At 42.6% G+C, this 15963-nt stretch overlaps 1 long non-coding RNA gene across 3 annotated transcripts in view; it reads right to left on the bottom strand.

Moving 5' to 3' along the window:
* The window catches only part of LOC309341644, a 46770-nt gene extending 42696 nt beyond the window's left edge, over positions 1-4074 (bottom strand). For all 3 annotated transcript variants that reach the window (XR_014156488.1, XR_014156489.1, XR_014156490.1), the window contains exons 1-2: positions 3882-4074; positions 2828-2928 (exon numbers count right to left, since the gene is read on the bottom strand). This is a non-coding gene — a long non-coding RNA (uncharacterized lncRNA). The remainder of the gene's footprint in view (positions 1-2827; positions 2929-3881) is intronic.
* Between the last annotated feature and the right edge of the window lie 11889 nt (positions 4075-15963).

Genomic DNA, 15963 nt, shown 5'->3' on the forward strand with positions numbered 1-15963 from the left:
TAAGAAAGTGAAATGCTTTTGGGAAATGATTTATAATGAGATGAAAAAAATGTTGAGATACACCTTTGTAAAGAAACCGGAAGCATTTTTACTTGGTATAGTAGGGAATGATGTTGGAAAGAAAGATGTGAAGTTATTTAGATATGCAGTAACAGCAGCCAGAATTTTGTTGGCCCAAAGGTGGAAACAGGAAGAAATGCCAACGAGGGAAGAATGGAGAATGAAATTGATGGAGTACGCAGAAATGGACAAATTAACTGGGAAAATTCGAAACCAACGCGATCAGAGATTCACCGAGGACTGGAACAAATTTACAGAGTATATGAAAACAGTGTGTGATCAGGAAATAACGCTTGTAGGATTTTAAGAAGCTTTGTGAAAAAATAAACTGGAATGTCGCTTAAAAGAGAAGATAAAATAGGGAATGTTAAAGTGCAACATAAATGTATGAAATGTGAGAAGTTGTGAGAAATATGAAAATTGTCAGATAGGCTGATGGAAGTCAAAAAGAATGTATAAGTTAAATTGGATGTTAAATTTTTAATGGATTGGTTATTGGAAATTTGAATAAAAATTAATTTAAAAAAACACACCAGAAGGTCGGTGGTTCGAATCCCTGTGACGGGGTGAGCTCCCATTGCTCGGTCCCTGCTCCTGCCAACCTAGCAGTTCAAAAGCATGTCAAAGTGCAAGTAAATAGGTACCACTCTGGCGGGAAGGTAAACAGCGTTTCCGTGCGCTGCTCTGGTTTGCCAGAAGAGGCTTAGTCATGCTGGCAACATGACCCGGAAGCTGTACGCCGGCTCCCTCAGCCAATAAAGCAAGATGAGCGCCACAAGCCCAGAGTCGGCCACAACTGGACCTAATGGTCAGGGGTCCTTTACCTTTACCTTACCTGTTGGATGGGGCATCAATGCCTTTATATGGACTGCAATCCCCACATCCCAATCAGCTGTTGTTTCCAGTTCATCCATCCCACATTCAAGCCTAAACCCTTTGCTAGAAGCTTCACCCTCTATGTCACCCTATAACTCAGGTTATAGGGTCTGTCCTTTCCTCTTCCTGAATATCAGAAGAACATTCCCCATGTTCAAGAAGGAAAGGGGACCATAGCTCAGGAGCAGAGCACATTATTTGCATGCATAAGATCCCAGGCTCACCCCCCTGACCCCTCCAGTTAAGAGATTCCTGCACACAAAAAATGGAGACCAAATGCTAATTATAGACAATTCTTGGGTGGGCGGGCCAATGAATTAGCCTATCAGAAGGCAGTTCCATATGTTCCTGTGCTGTTCTGGGCAGCATTTTCTATCATTAAATTCCCCCAGTCCTATTTAGCATACATATGTGAACTGAAAGGGTTTGTGGAAGCAATGCTATTAAGGCAGCCTGGCATTTTTGTGTGTGCTGACTTGAGATGGGCTTGTGTCTATTGTGTTTTGGTGCACACAGAAGGAGGGCTGTACCACGTGGAAGAAAAACAAACAAACGGCCAAACCAATTTCTGCAAGAGGATTTGTTTACAAAGTTGTCAGATTTACTGACACATTCCGAGTACATTTTCTGTTCTTCCCCAGGGGAAACTACTCAACATCTTAGAAGAGGAGTAACCTAAAAGAAGTTAAAGCAAACATCCTAGTAACGTTCAGCTTCTAGCTGCTACCACCAAAGGAACCATTTTGTTCAACATTTAATCAGTAACCCAGTATCAGAAATAGCTCCTGTCTCCAAGCTGTACTTTGAGGCTCTGCCCATCCCTAGGGAAGGGTGCAGGGGCTGAAGAAAATTGGGTTAATGTATGAGGGAGGGCGGGAGGAGGAGACAGTGGACAGTCATAAAAGCAGTCCTCTGCTTGACATGTCCTGCCCACTTGCTGTTGGGTCTTGCTTGTGGGCCTTCAAAATCTTGGAGCCAGCCCAAAATGTCTGTCTGGCTTCTTCTATTTAAAGGCATTCAGCTTGGCACTCAGCCGTGCACTCGATGCTCTCGCCACTAGAGCAAAGCCAAACAGATAGAGGAGCTAAGAGCTCAAGCAATTCTCCATAGTGTTCTTTGAAAGCTGGAATTTAAAGGGCAAGAGGTTTTCTAATCTCCAAAACTCCAAGGAGTGGATCACTAATATTTTGTCTTGCTATTATTTTGAAATAGATTTCCCCCTTTGCGAAAACAGTGTTATTTCAAAGATTTCCTGGCAGTGACTCAGACTGGAGAAGCAGCCAGCGCACAGTCTCCCTATGCCACCAGAATTTAAGGGATGTAGAAGTGATGCCCTGGTTTATGGGAATCAATAACTCCTTTTTGCACTTGAGAAGGGTTTGAAGTGAGGAGCTTTGATTTAAATCCACCCAAATCTCATTTGAATCAGAAAAGGTTTTATGATGTCATTTTGATATAGATAGCAATAATCAGCAGGTCTTGATCATAGAGAACATAGTAATATAAATAATCCAGGGGTCAAGGATTCAGGTGCTTCAATTTCCATTGTAAATCTTTTGCGAGCTGTTTGCTGGCAAGTTTTTTTATTTTTTATTAATCCCCTTTGAAACACCTACAGCACAAATTTTAAACTGGGTTTGAGTAATGCTTCCCATAACCAACCCTGGGATTCTTCGGTGTATGGGGCAGGTGGGTAGGACAGGGGGTCTCTAAAAATGGTCCATGTGAGAACCTTAACTTCATTGGAGAACTACAACTGTCCAGGTCCTTTGAGGCTGAAGCAATGGGAAACTTAGATGCTTTCTAAATGAGGGACAAGGAACCTGTCACCATTCAGGTGCTAGCGAATTACATCTTACAGAGTTAATTTACAAAGCCCTGAGCAACTTACGTCCAAGGTACCCTAGCAACCTGAAGCCTTTTATCCCAGCTCAATCACTGATAACATCTGCAGGAGTAGCACTGGTCATTCCCCAACTTGGTGAGACTCATCTGATAACAACAGGAAGCAGAGACTTTAGTTTCATTTGTCCAATATCTGCCAATAGAGATTCAGCAGCTGCTCTCTGTTTCAGCTTTTAAATGCTTGTTGAAAACTTCTCTCTTCCTTCAGGCCTATGCAGGCAATTAAGAATACGTATTTTCACAACAGTTCACTGATCTCTCTTTTTAACTTCTTATATGGTTTGAATTGTATAGTTTTATGTGCTATCATAAACCATTTTGACTTTTTAAATGAATAGCAGTATACAGCTGTACTTTGGAAGTCGAACGGAATCACCTCCGGAAGTCCGTTGGACTTCCAAAACATTGGGAAACCAAAGCGCAGCTTCTGATTGGCTGCAGGAAGCTCCTGCAGCCAATCAGAAGCCGCAAAAGCCCCGTCAGATGTGCAGCTTCCAAAAAACGTTCACAAACTGGAACAATCACTTCCGGGTATGCAGCATTCGGGAGCCAAAATGTCTGAGTACCAAGGAGTTCGGGATCCAAGGTACGACTGTATAAAAATATTTTTTAAAGAAAAAAAAATCATTAATCCCGGAACAAAGGATGTGGCTGGAAATAGATGTGGCCTTAGGAGAGACATAGCAAGGGACACGGGTGGCGCTGTGAGTTAAACCACAGAGCCTTGGACTTGCTGATCAGAAGGTTGGCGGTTTGAATCCCCGCAACGGGGTGAGCTCCTGTTGCTCAGTACCTGCTCCTGCCAACCTAGAAGTTCAAAAGCACTTCAAAGTGCAAGTAGATAAATAGGTAGCGCTCCGGCGGGAAGGTAAACGGCATTTCCGTGCGCTGCTCTGGTTTGTCAGAAGCAGCTTCGTCATGCTGGCCACATGACCCGGAAGCTGTACGCCGGCTCCCTCGGCCAATAAAGCGAGATGAGCACTGCAACCCCAGAGTCGGTCACGATTGGACCTAATGGTCAGGGGTCCCTTTACCTTTACCTTTAGGAGAGACATAAACAAGTGGGTTGTACCAAATCCTACTCCTCTCCCGGTGGCAGCCCCCAAAGCACAGGACACCTGTGAATTGCCGGTTACAAAATCCTGATAGTTAAGGAAAGTGGAGCTTCTCAACTGGTTTCACAATAAGGGGGCTGAAGAGCTACTCTCGGGGGAAGGTGTTGGGTCCCTGTGATATAAGCTGAAAGGCAATCTGTATCACACTCTGCACTTGTTGAAGAATCTGGCACTGATTGGCTGATCTGAAGTGATGTCACAGAGCACAGAGGCTCCACATGAGTCCCATGGAGATGGAATGTAGTGGGTGGTCAGAAGAGAAGGTGGGAGGAGATGAGGGAGTTGGAGGAGCCTGATTCAGGGGAAGGTCATAACATAGGGGTTTTTCCCCAACACTGTTTTTACTACAGGATTCCCCAAGGGCGCAGGTGCATATCTTCCTTTGTGGTCCCATTCTGGTTCCATTTCTCTTGGCATTTGCCAAGAGAGTAACTGAGAACAATGGTAAGAACTGACTGGGCAGCAGTACTATCACTTCTAGAAGAGGCTGGCTGGGTAATGACCTGCTCCATTAGCTTCCCAGCAGGTGGGTCACTGTTGCTTACCTGGAAGTGGAGAGGTTGGTGGCAGGGAGTTCAGTGCACTGGGAATGCATTGGCAGAGCTTATTTAGCACTCCTGCTGGTTCATTTGCAGCTCACCAACCTCCTTGGTACCTCCCAGTAAGCAACAGCAACCCACCTCTGGGAAGGTGGCTCCTCTGGCTGCTTCTGTAGGAGCCCTCTTCTTGTTCTGGGTGGCTGCAGAAAGCCAGTGCTTCCATTGCTTCTGTCGCATCATCCACTTTGAGTAATATGGATGTGGCTTCTATCAGGCAGAGGTCTAGAAAGGTATTTGATGGTTTGTTAGAAGTCTCCAAAGGGGCCTATGAAACTGTAGAGCAGAGCCATCTGCCATGTGGAATTAAGATCATTCCGTGAGGCTACGTCCTGGGTATACGAGCTACATTGAACATTTAGCATATCCATAAAATGTATCTGGAGGAGGTAAAATCTTTCCCGTAAAGCTTGGTTTTTCACCCACACGTCGATTTAATTTTGATGGATAAATGATGGCAGCGATACTGGCTGCCTTGAAACCAACTCTGGATTTATCTTTTGGAGAGTGAGGTTTTCACTGTAACTTGGTTCTCGTGCAAATATTTACTTATTCAGAAGTGTTACCGTAACATCAAAGAACATCATAACCTGGAAAATAACTTCAGAGCTTTTTTTCACAACCCCCCTAGGCTATTATGCATTGAAAAATTGGGCACATTTTATTGGGGCAGGCAAAATGTCGAACAGCATATATACAGTGATTAGGCCTGGCGTATTGCAAGCCTGATCTGTGTATAAATAGGCAAGAATGAGCCAAAGACGGTAGCTGAGCATTCGATGGTAAAATATAGAGCTGAAATGAAACTGCTTAGCTTGTTTAATAAATGCTGAAATGCCCTGCTTGCTTTGGAGTTTCCTGAACTCCTTAGCACATTTTTTGTTTTCTCTCTTCTTTGCCATCATTCTACTTGACTTCATTTGCCCACATCGTTTTTTGATCGTATTGACTGTGATGAGCCACACGATTTTGTCGGTGCCACAATGTACATTTCACAAATGATATCAAGGGCATCCCTAAATACTTATTATCTGTTTTCTACTCCTGATAACTGATTTTGCCAGGCATAACCATCTCTACTCACTGTTCATGTGATCTTGAACTCAGGAGCATCTTCTCCTGTATCCTCAGGTGGCACAATGGGTCGATGTGTTTGGCTGTTAACTAGAAGGTTGGTGGTCCAAGTCCACCCAAGAACGGCTGTGGGCAGGATTCTTGCATTGCGAGGAGTTGGACTTGATGACCCTCTGGAACCCTACCAACTCCACAAATTAAAAATAGTTGATAAAATAATTGATTTTAAAACAAGTTTAAACCAATTAAAACTAAATTAAAACCATATGATCTGCGGAGCCCCGGAGCCAGCTATCTGACCAGTTGCCATCTTAACCAGAGGCCCAGCCTTCTTATTTTCACATCACGCATCTCTATAATTCTGTGATTCTATATTCCTCCCTGCTATTTGAAACCTATGAATGAGGCCTTGCTACATATTCTTTCACACAATGAATTTAGATTGTTTAGGCCCATGGAGCAGGTCCTTTTCTGTGGTGGCACTGACACTGTGGAAAATTCACAGTGAACATTCATTAGCCTTAACTCCTACCATTCAAATGGAAAACTGCTTCTTTTATGCCGCAGAGCCTTTTAGCTATCGTGACATGATTTTGAGCAGAGATTTCAGATTGCCTTTATTGTCTTAGCTGAAATTTACAGCCTTTTACATTTTGCTTTTAGTAATGAAATATAATTCACATTGATATGTGTAGCTTGATCTGTGGTGGTTCATTCACCCAAACAATACATCATTTGATGCTATAGTCAACAAGTGATGAATATTGCCTGTCTGAATATTGCCAGCCCTTGGTTTTTCTTTCTCATCCTCTCCAAGATATGAAAAAGCAGGATACTTTATGAAAGAGGAACTCAAAACAGAGCAATGCAAATGCTATTTCATTATACTGTAGTATTGAATGACAGCTGGCAGAGCAAGAGGAATAATTTATTAGGATTACAAAATTGCTTTGGTGTCTGTTATATCTACCTTTTGATACCATAATAACATTTTATGGATGTGGCCTTATCCCTTTTTGCAAATTTGTAATGGCACACTGTAAACAAGTAAATTTACAAACTGTAAAACAATACCTGGCTCAGCATTTTGATTTCCCAGCCCCTAGTTCCCCAATTTTCTGTGAATCAAACTTTGGCAAGCATTGCTAAGTGTGTGATACTGTTACACATAGTAATGCCTTTAATGGGCTTATTTCTCTTACGTGTATTTATTTAATGCGACTCACTGCGATTTTATGCACAGTTTGATTCTGAGATTATGTTCTTTAATCATTCCTGCCTCCCCTCTCTTTCAACAGGTATCTTCAGGCACACTTGTTAGAATTTGATTACATTTGCATTACAATTCTTTCCTTTATAGTTGGCTTTTTATGATTAAGGCTTCTACTCAGAATGGCTCTTTTCATGTGTTTCCCCCCAAAATAAAGATTTCATACCCAGGCACTTGGACAGAATTATTTTTTTAAAAATGCTTCTAGACAGTGGCTATCTTAAATCTATTCTGTCACACAGCCTAGCTGCACAGATCTGGTTTACTGGATCAAACCTTTCAGAAAAGAATGACAAAGCACATGTGATGGAGAACACGTTTTGTAGCAATGAGTGAAGCCCTGTGAGCCACGAACCCCATCTGCAGACCCTACAAAGGAAAATGCCTTTCATAAGTTTAAAAGAAAGAAGCCTCTCAACGAGGCACATGACAGAAACATTTCTAAACTCCAAAACTACATGTGTGGGCGGATTCGTTTGTAATTACAGCAATTTTATGAAATGCACAAGAGCATTATTACCTTCCCAGACACTTGTGGATTTCTGTTAAAAATCCCAGATGTTTATGAAAAAGTAATAGGCTTTGGGTTTTTCTACTTCTAAAGATGGATTTTAACAAAATGCCACACCCCCTTTGAGTTTTTGTCTCACTTCTCAAGGGAGCCCTCTTGCCCGTCTTTTCTACTGAGACACAAACAGTGAAAGCCTTTAGGCTGTCATTGTGACCATTCACAGAAGTGTAGATGGAAGGGACCACGACAGCCATCTTTTCTTTCTTTTTTTTTAAAGTGGGTGAACAATCCAATGCTTGGTGAATTCTGCTTCACAATGATAGGAAGAGCCGACATCGAAGGATCAAAAAACCACGACAGCCATCTAGTCCCCTTGCAATACAGGAATCTTTTGCTTTTGTGTCATGATGCTAGAAGGGCAGGGAGCTTCTCCCACATTCGATCTCACTGTGACAATGCTGGCATATCACAACACACATAAATACACCATACACTCCATAGTCTGACTGGTGATTTTTGCGCATGTGCATGCATGCGCACACACAAACTGGACTTGTGCCCACAGCGGAGGCCAGTTTCACCAACCCTAGGTAAGCCTCTGCACATACATTATCTCAGCAATCCATACAACAAATTTATAAGGTAGTTGAGCAGAGGGCCAAACCTCCCATTAGACAGAGTGAGGTGACCACCTCAGGTGGCAAATTCTGAGGGAAGTGGTGTCATTGCAAGGTATTGGCAGATAGTACAATGCCACATGTGGCCTACTGTACATCTCCTAAGCAAGCCTGGTGCCCTCAAGTACGGTGGAGGATGTTGTCCTGTTGCTCTTGCTGAAGGAAGATTCATCTGCTAGTCTACTCAGTTTTCCATTTTCTTCCTTGCCTCAGGCAGCAAAATATCTTGGGCTGACCCTGGATCAGTACTATCATTGGAGCATGACAGATGGAAAACTGAGGCAGAGCTAGTCAGTGAAAGAGAAAGAGAGGATTTCAAAGATACAGTGAATGCATCTTTGAGGCAAGACTTGAACTTGGGATTTCCCTCAAGCCGCATAAACATATTGCCACTAAAGACTTAGAAAAGGCTTAAGAAAAAGTATTTTTAAAAGACTTTAAAAAGGAGAAGAATAGTGCCAAGAAAGACATGTACCGTATTTTTCTGTGTATAAGACAAGGTTTTGTTATTAAAATATCATGTTGAAATTTGGGGCTTGTCTTATACACGGGTAGTGCATTGGGGGGGGGCATGTTATATGTTGCTTCTGGAAGCCGGAGAGTGTCTGTGGCTATTGGGCATGTTATTGTTGGATGCGGCAAGGGCTGGGCTTGATTGGCTGTCGCTGTGGTAGTTGGGCGGGCACTTGGTGGCTTCTGCTGGTGAGGGGACAGTGGATAGGAGTGGATAGGAGGCATTTGCGATGTGTGCGAGTGGCATTGTAGGTCTGGTGGCTGAGCGATTTTTGATAATCCCCCCTAAAAAAGCTTGACAACTCTGGGCCACCCCGAAAAGGGTTCCCCAAAATAGGGGACGTCTTATACACAGGGGCATGTTATACACGGAAAAATACGGTACCTTAGCACCATATGCTACCAGAAGATATTCTGCAAGTCTAATATCGAAGACCACATCCTCTTGTTGCCTGAACTGACAAAGCAACCTTCCTTCCGTCTTCATTTTGCCCTCCACCATTCAATTGCAGGCATGCATACTCTCTATGGGTTTATGTATTTAAACATTTTATATACCACTTTCCATGTCTTGAGCACTCAGAGTTGGTATACAGATGTAAACTGAATCAAATTCGGTTCAATTAAAATTCAGACAATGACTTTAAATAAAGTCACATCAATATTTACAAAAACTACCTTTGACAAGAAATCCCCTTTTTTCTTTATCAGGGAAGGTTCTGTCTTCCAAGGTGAAAATGATGACTGACAAAGAACCCTTCCATGGAGGGTAGAATTTGGGGACATGGATTTAATGAAATCAATGTGTGCATTTCTATTTTGCCTATTTACATTTGTTGACCATTCAATCAACAAAGTCCTCTGGGTGGTCAACACAAACAAAATGCAATTAAAACATCAAAACATGAAGTAGAACTTTAAAAGCCAATCAGTGCAATTTCTTGCTTAAAAATCAAGACAAGCAGCATTGCAGCATTTAAAAAACTAGCAGACATTATTCATTACAAGGACAAAAACATTGCTTTGAAAGACCTGAGAATGTGTAGAACAATAGGTGGTGACCATTTCTCTTGTATTCAGTGGGCCAATTGAGCAGCAAATATTGGTGGTGGTGGAGTGTTCTGACTATAACTCTAATCTGAATGCAGTATGGTTTACAAGTGTTAATTAAAAGAGTTAATGTGATGGTTAAATTGCAAATCAAATTCATTATTGGCAGTTCTTTTCCCGTTTGATCTTCTTTTTGAAAGGTAGATGGTACCGCAAAATGTTTGCCCTGTGTGTGTTTTTTTAATGTAATTGTAGTAAATCTGGTCTCTTCTGTTCCATGGAGCAATTAGGGATTCAGAAAACGGCTCCTGCTGAGAGCCTATTATCAGAAATTGTCTGTGACCAGATGAGAATAATTATTTGTGATGTTAGTAAACTGTAGGGCTCCAAAGAAACACAATCTTCAAGCACTCCCACACTCTTCGGTTGCAAGAGTCTCTGTTGATTCCTAGTTGATAGATTTACAGAGTAATCTTGTACGTGTGTCTACTCGGAAGCATGCACCATTGGGCTTGGTGGAACATACTCCCAGGTTAGTGTACACAAGACTGCAGCACTAAGTATGTATTTCCTCTATTTTCAAAGGACATCACTTTGGATGAGGTTGCTCAAAAATGCAATTAAGAGGAACTGCTGCAGTATGCACATCAGTTCTGTGCTACTTCAGTCCACTTTGAAATAGCTCAGTCAGTAGAGCACGAGACTCTTAATCTCAGAGTAATGAGTTCAAGTCCCACGTTGGGCAAAAGGTTTCTGTATGTCAAGGAGTTGAACCAGGAGACCCTTGTGGCCCTTTCCACCCATAGCCACTATCTGGCTTAATCAAAATCAGAGTTCATGTTTGTAGTTAAAGAAGTTCTTGCATTCAGCATCAAACAGGCGAAGGGTATTGTCCCTGAAGCTCCTACACCACTGGTACTTTCCTTCCATTTGGCTCCATTATATGAGCAGCTCCTTCTAAATATTGTTTTGGTGTGCTGTTGTGATACAGGGCACACAACTGCCCATTTGGTGGAGCAGTGATGATGTGGCACAATTTGCAAGCAGTCTCTGGAATTAAACCTTTAACCTGGAGCTTAAGCTTTTACTCCAATCAACAGCTGTGTCCTCATAAGGGTGTCCTGCACAAAGAACCAATTATATAGCTCTTGGTTGCTGAATGTATAGAAATTGCCTGGTAGGAAGATACCAGAGCAACGTGAGTTAAAAGACCAGTTCTCTCATATATAGCAACTATCTCTCCTAAAGAGGCTCAGTGCAGCAGAGATTTGGCCAAGCCCGATATCTTCTATGCTGTTTGGTTTCTCTTTATATCAAAGGTGGCATCTTTTGGCCTGCAGGATGAATACAGTCCTCCATCCTCTCTGTCTGATCCTCTAGACTTTACCCCAGGCTACACTCCACTTGCATCTCTTCTTCCTTCTTTTCTACCATTTCTTTGGCCTCTTTAATTGTGCCTGTCCCACCCTGCATTGCACATGCCTTTGAGTTTTCTCATTCTTTTGTTAAAATCCATGAACCAATATGACAGCCAAGGAAGCTAACCCTATTTTGGTTCTAGGTCATTTGTTTTCTCATTGAACACAGCATCTTTCACTCTGGCTTGCTCTGTTTGAAATTCTGTAAAGAACAGGTAGGACAAGCACATAACTCTTCTATAAGGGAAAAAGTTGGTTGCCAGGCTACTAATGACTGGAAAGGCTGGATTAGCTGAGCTTTCTGGTGACTCAGGTGAAACAGGTGAGGGAAAAAGGGAAGTCACAGACACAGGAAACAGTGTAAGAAGCCCCAGGAACTTTCAAGAGAAATAACATTAAAGAGTGAAATTCTGATTTGAAACTGGTTTGGAGCCTTAATCCAATTTTAACAAAATATTTTGCCATGATGCATATCATTGTTGTTCTGCATAGAATCAGTTTGATTTCCTTTTTCCCATCATGGGATGACTAATCCATTACCTGTTTCTTTCCCCCTCAGACGGGAGTAAGGTTAGGTCTCTGTATAGTTGAATAAAAGATGTCCTATTTTTATGTAAAATGGTTTCTTGTTGTCTGCTCAGTTTTAACCCTTCTTTCAACCCAAAGTCCTGCGGCTGATTCACTTTTAGAATTGGATAATGCAACACAAATGACTTGTGTTTCAATGATCCCTATTTGCTTAGGGGCACTCCCTAATTTTGAGGGCATGCCCCTAGATAGCATAGTCCCCGCTCAGTCTTTTGGACTGAGCATTTACCTGGGAGGAAGCCTTATTGAAAACAACATTCCTTACTTCTGAGTAGAACTGTACAGGATTTTGTTGTAAATTTCCAAGACAAAGTTGGGGAACCCATATTCCCCCCACTGTTGCTGGACTAGGTACTGATGGGAATGAGAGTCCTACAACCTCGGGGGGGGGGACACACAGATTCTCCACCCCTGTTCTAAGTGTTTGTTGAGGCTAGATTGTTTATCCAAAAAATTATGGGCATATTACTGCATCCAGTGATAGTTGGTGTCCATTGGGACTGGTAGGGCACCAGGCAAGGAGACCAACAGTAAGGGAAACCATTGCCAATGAAAAGCAGAGCCAACTAATTCTGGTTCTGTCACTAATCTCTTTGCTGTGCTCCTCAAGGACAACATTGAGACTATGGAGAAGGGAGCTGAGAAGTGGTACCTCCACTTGGACTGGTTGCAAGTAAGATGACAGGCAGCTGAGAGGCTGAGAGCAGACTGAGGTTGATGGGGTGTGTGCCCTATTTGCCTAATGGACCAGCCTCCACTAGATGTGTTTATGCCCATGGAGGCAAAGCCATGAAGTCAGGCACAGCCTACCATCTCACACACTGTAGCAACTGTTAATTTTGAATGCCAGGGCACTGTCGTCCTTGGGTGTTGAAAACCTTTATAATGATCCTTCAATTCTGTGCTTTCAACAGCAGTTTGATTGGTAGCAAGTGATAATACTGCCATGGAAATCTCACTTGCTGATATTTGCAGTTCAAGCTGCTGTTAGAGGGGCAGGAGCTGGCAATCCTGCTTCCTCTCCCCATAACTGCTAGCCGTGTCTAGCTTATTGAGTGGCCTTTTTCATATGTAACGCTAAGTAACAGTTTAGCACTGTGCCCTAGAAGTAGCAAATCTCAACTATGAAGAGGCACTCTGAAGCTTCTGCTTTGAAACTAACCAAACTTCCTCACTACATCCAAGCTGGTTTGTTCAAACAAGCCAGGACCCAACTGCAGTTCCTGACAGTGGCTTGTTAACAAGTATAAACTATGTAATCCCCACACAGCTTAGATCATAGATGCTACCTTCTCCAGAGGATTTAGGGGGCTGGGCACGACATCCTGATATCACCTGGAGGCCCCTCTGAACATTGGCTTAGATATATTTAGTAGATGGTGGCCATATGTCCTATTTGAAAGTAATGTTAATGGATCCTGTTAAATACAATTCAATTTAAGTTGTAGTAATGTCCACCATTAAGAGAAGGTTATGGTTCAAGCAAAATGGAGAGCAGCAGGCCAGGGATTCTGGAAGGAAAGTTCAGGACCTTGGACAAGGCCAAGACTGTGGCTCAGGACAGTGGTTAGCAGTCTTGCAGTGAAAGCTGTTTCAGCAGAGATATGAACGAGGGGAACTGTGTGAATGGGGTTACAGGAAAGTGCAGATATAGGGTTTGAAGATGTATGTGAAAGAGAGTGAGAGAAAAAAAAGAAAGGATCTCAGAGAAAGAGAATGATTGGAAGAGAAAATGAATAGATAGATAGTAGAGAAGAGTAGTGCCACACCCCATCCACCATCTTGAGATCATGTGTTCCTCAACCTCCAAAAAGTTGACCACACCCTGCTTTAGAAGTCAGAGCTGCACATATATAGATGAACGGAGAGATCCAGTTTTAGCATAACTGTCATTGGGCAGCAGGTGTTCCCCCTACCCTACCAAGGAAAACCCCCAAATGATCATGATCATTTGGTTTTATCCAATCATTGAAATGTGACTTATGTTTTGGAATTTAAACATTTTATAAACACCTCTGTAATGAAGGCTCCCCTAAACCTCTCAGCTGGCCATACTACCCTGATATATGCCCCCTGTCTCCATCCTTATCTCCTTACCTAACATTAGACAAAGGCAGGGGTCAGCAAACTTTTTCAGCAGGGGGCCGGTCCACTGTCCCTCAGACCTTGGGGGGGGGCCTGGACTATATTTTTTGGGGAAGGGGAAAATGAACAAATTCCTATGCCCCACAAATAACCCAGAGATGCATTTTAAATAAAGGGACACATTCTACTCATGTAAAAACATGCTGATTCCTGGACCGTCCGAGGGCCAGATTTAAAAGGTGATTGGGCCAGATCCAGCCCCCGGGCCTTAGTTTGCCCACCCATGGACAAAGGTCTCTGCCACTGAGTATGTAGGGAGGCTGAGCTTAAAGCAGGGAAGCAGGCTTCTGGAAAGATTATTAGGTTTTAATAAAACCCAAGTGGTGTAGATATATGGAATTTGAATGCACATAGAAAAATACCTCTTGGATATAAGGCTGTAATAGCATGCCCTTTCCCTAGGGTGTGAAACCTTAGGCACAGGGCCCAAATGCATCTCTCCATCCAACCCATCCCAAAATGCTGGGTTCCATTTCTCCCTGCTGTCCCCCCAATACTGGATCCTAGGCTCTTTCTCCAGCTCTTGCCCACTAACACACTGTTTATTTTCAGAAGCTGGCAAACCTATCTGAGCTGTCCCTCTGCTGTAAAAAGTGTCCAGTGAGTCAGACATTCACAATGCAGGCTGGAAGCTGAACTTATTTGGGGCTGGATGAGGAAGGGAACAAAACATGGTGTGCCGGTGAATTTTGATGTGGGAATTCATTTGATAACTGCACTCCTCTGCTTTGGCACTGGCTCGATAAGTAGGAGAAACTGCTGAGTCAGGCTGCTTTGCAACGTCGTCAAACAATGCAACAAACACAGGGAGATAAAGTTTAAGCTCCCATGTTTCTCCAAGTCAACCTGCCAAATGTAATTCTCACCTTTGGGGAACTGTGTCCAGGAATGGGTTTTTGAAATGCCAAGTCGGAAGGTGTATAATCGCTTTTCTATAAAGTTGTTGAGAGCACTACATTGTCACATTATGTTTCTTCCGCCTCCTGAGTACTTTCCATATTTTTCATTATCTAAGAGTACTCCCTGCTTATCAGATGAAGCAAATGAGGCTCATTATTTAAAAGTGAGCTGCAGGGGCAGAAGGGAGAAAAGAATTTAACTTTTTAAATTTGATATATCCTCTTGAATCTCAGTTTTACCTATGTATTTGTCTCACGTTTCCTGATTGAGTATTTTAAAAGGTATGGTGGAGAAAGAAATATCAAGAGACTCTTTTTAAAAAAAATAAAAGGAAGGGGGGGGGAGAGTTTACATGGAGTCAAAGTCAAATTTAAACATTTCATCTCCTTCGGCAGTCCATGACTTTCACTGGACTCCAAGTTTCTCCTCTAGGTACATAATTCTAACCAGCTGATCAACTGGGTTGGGATAATTTATCACATTCTGCAGCTGAATGTTTTTGTTGCTGGATGTCCCGCTCTCTCAAATGGGGTATAGGCTTTATAAAGATGAAGTGCTCCCTTTGGATCTGATGTTCAGTGTTGAGTGCTGCTGCTTATATAGTCAAAACATAGAATAGAATCATAGAGTTGGAAGAGTACCATTCTCATACAGGAGAGAGGTATCAGGAAACTCAAGGAAATACAAAGTTTTCCAGAAATGCAAGAATGTTTTTTGTGCGTGAGAGAGGGAGGGGGGTGGGAGAGAGGGAGAAAAAAAAGCAACCCAATAAGGCAATAAGGACTGAGTGGTCAGGAACCGTGGATTGTGCTGATTGTGTGTAGAAATGGAGAGCTGGTGGGAGAATGGAATGGAATATGCTGAACAAGAACATTCCACATTTCAATGTTTAGTTTCCAAACAAAGTGCTTGATTAACCTGAAGGTAGGCTGTATGAACTCTGTATTGATTTGTAATGTTTTGTTGGTCTCTGGACCGTAATAAAGATTGTTGTTGTTTTGTTTTCAATGTTTAGTTCTAGGCCAGGGGTCAGCAAAGTTTTCCAGCAGGGGTCCACTGTTTTGAAAAAAATATATGAACGAATTCCCAAGCCCCACAAATAACCCAGAGATGTGTTTTAAATAAAAGCACACATTCTACTCATGTAAAAACACCAGGCAGGCCCCACAAATAACTCAGAGATGCATTTTAAATAAAAGGGCACATTCTACTCATGTAAAAACACGCTGATTCCCAGACCGTCTGCGGGCCAGATTTAGAAGGCG

Source organism: Podarcis erhardii, assembly GCF_964252035.2.
Source record: "Podarcis erhardii genome assembly, chromosome: 5".
NCBI classification, from domain to species: Eukaryota; Metazoa; Chordata; class Lepidosauria; order Squamata; family Lacertidae; genus Podarcis; species Podarcis erhardii.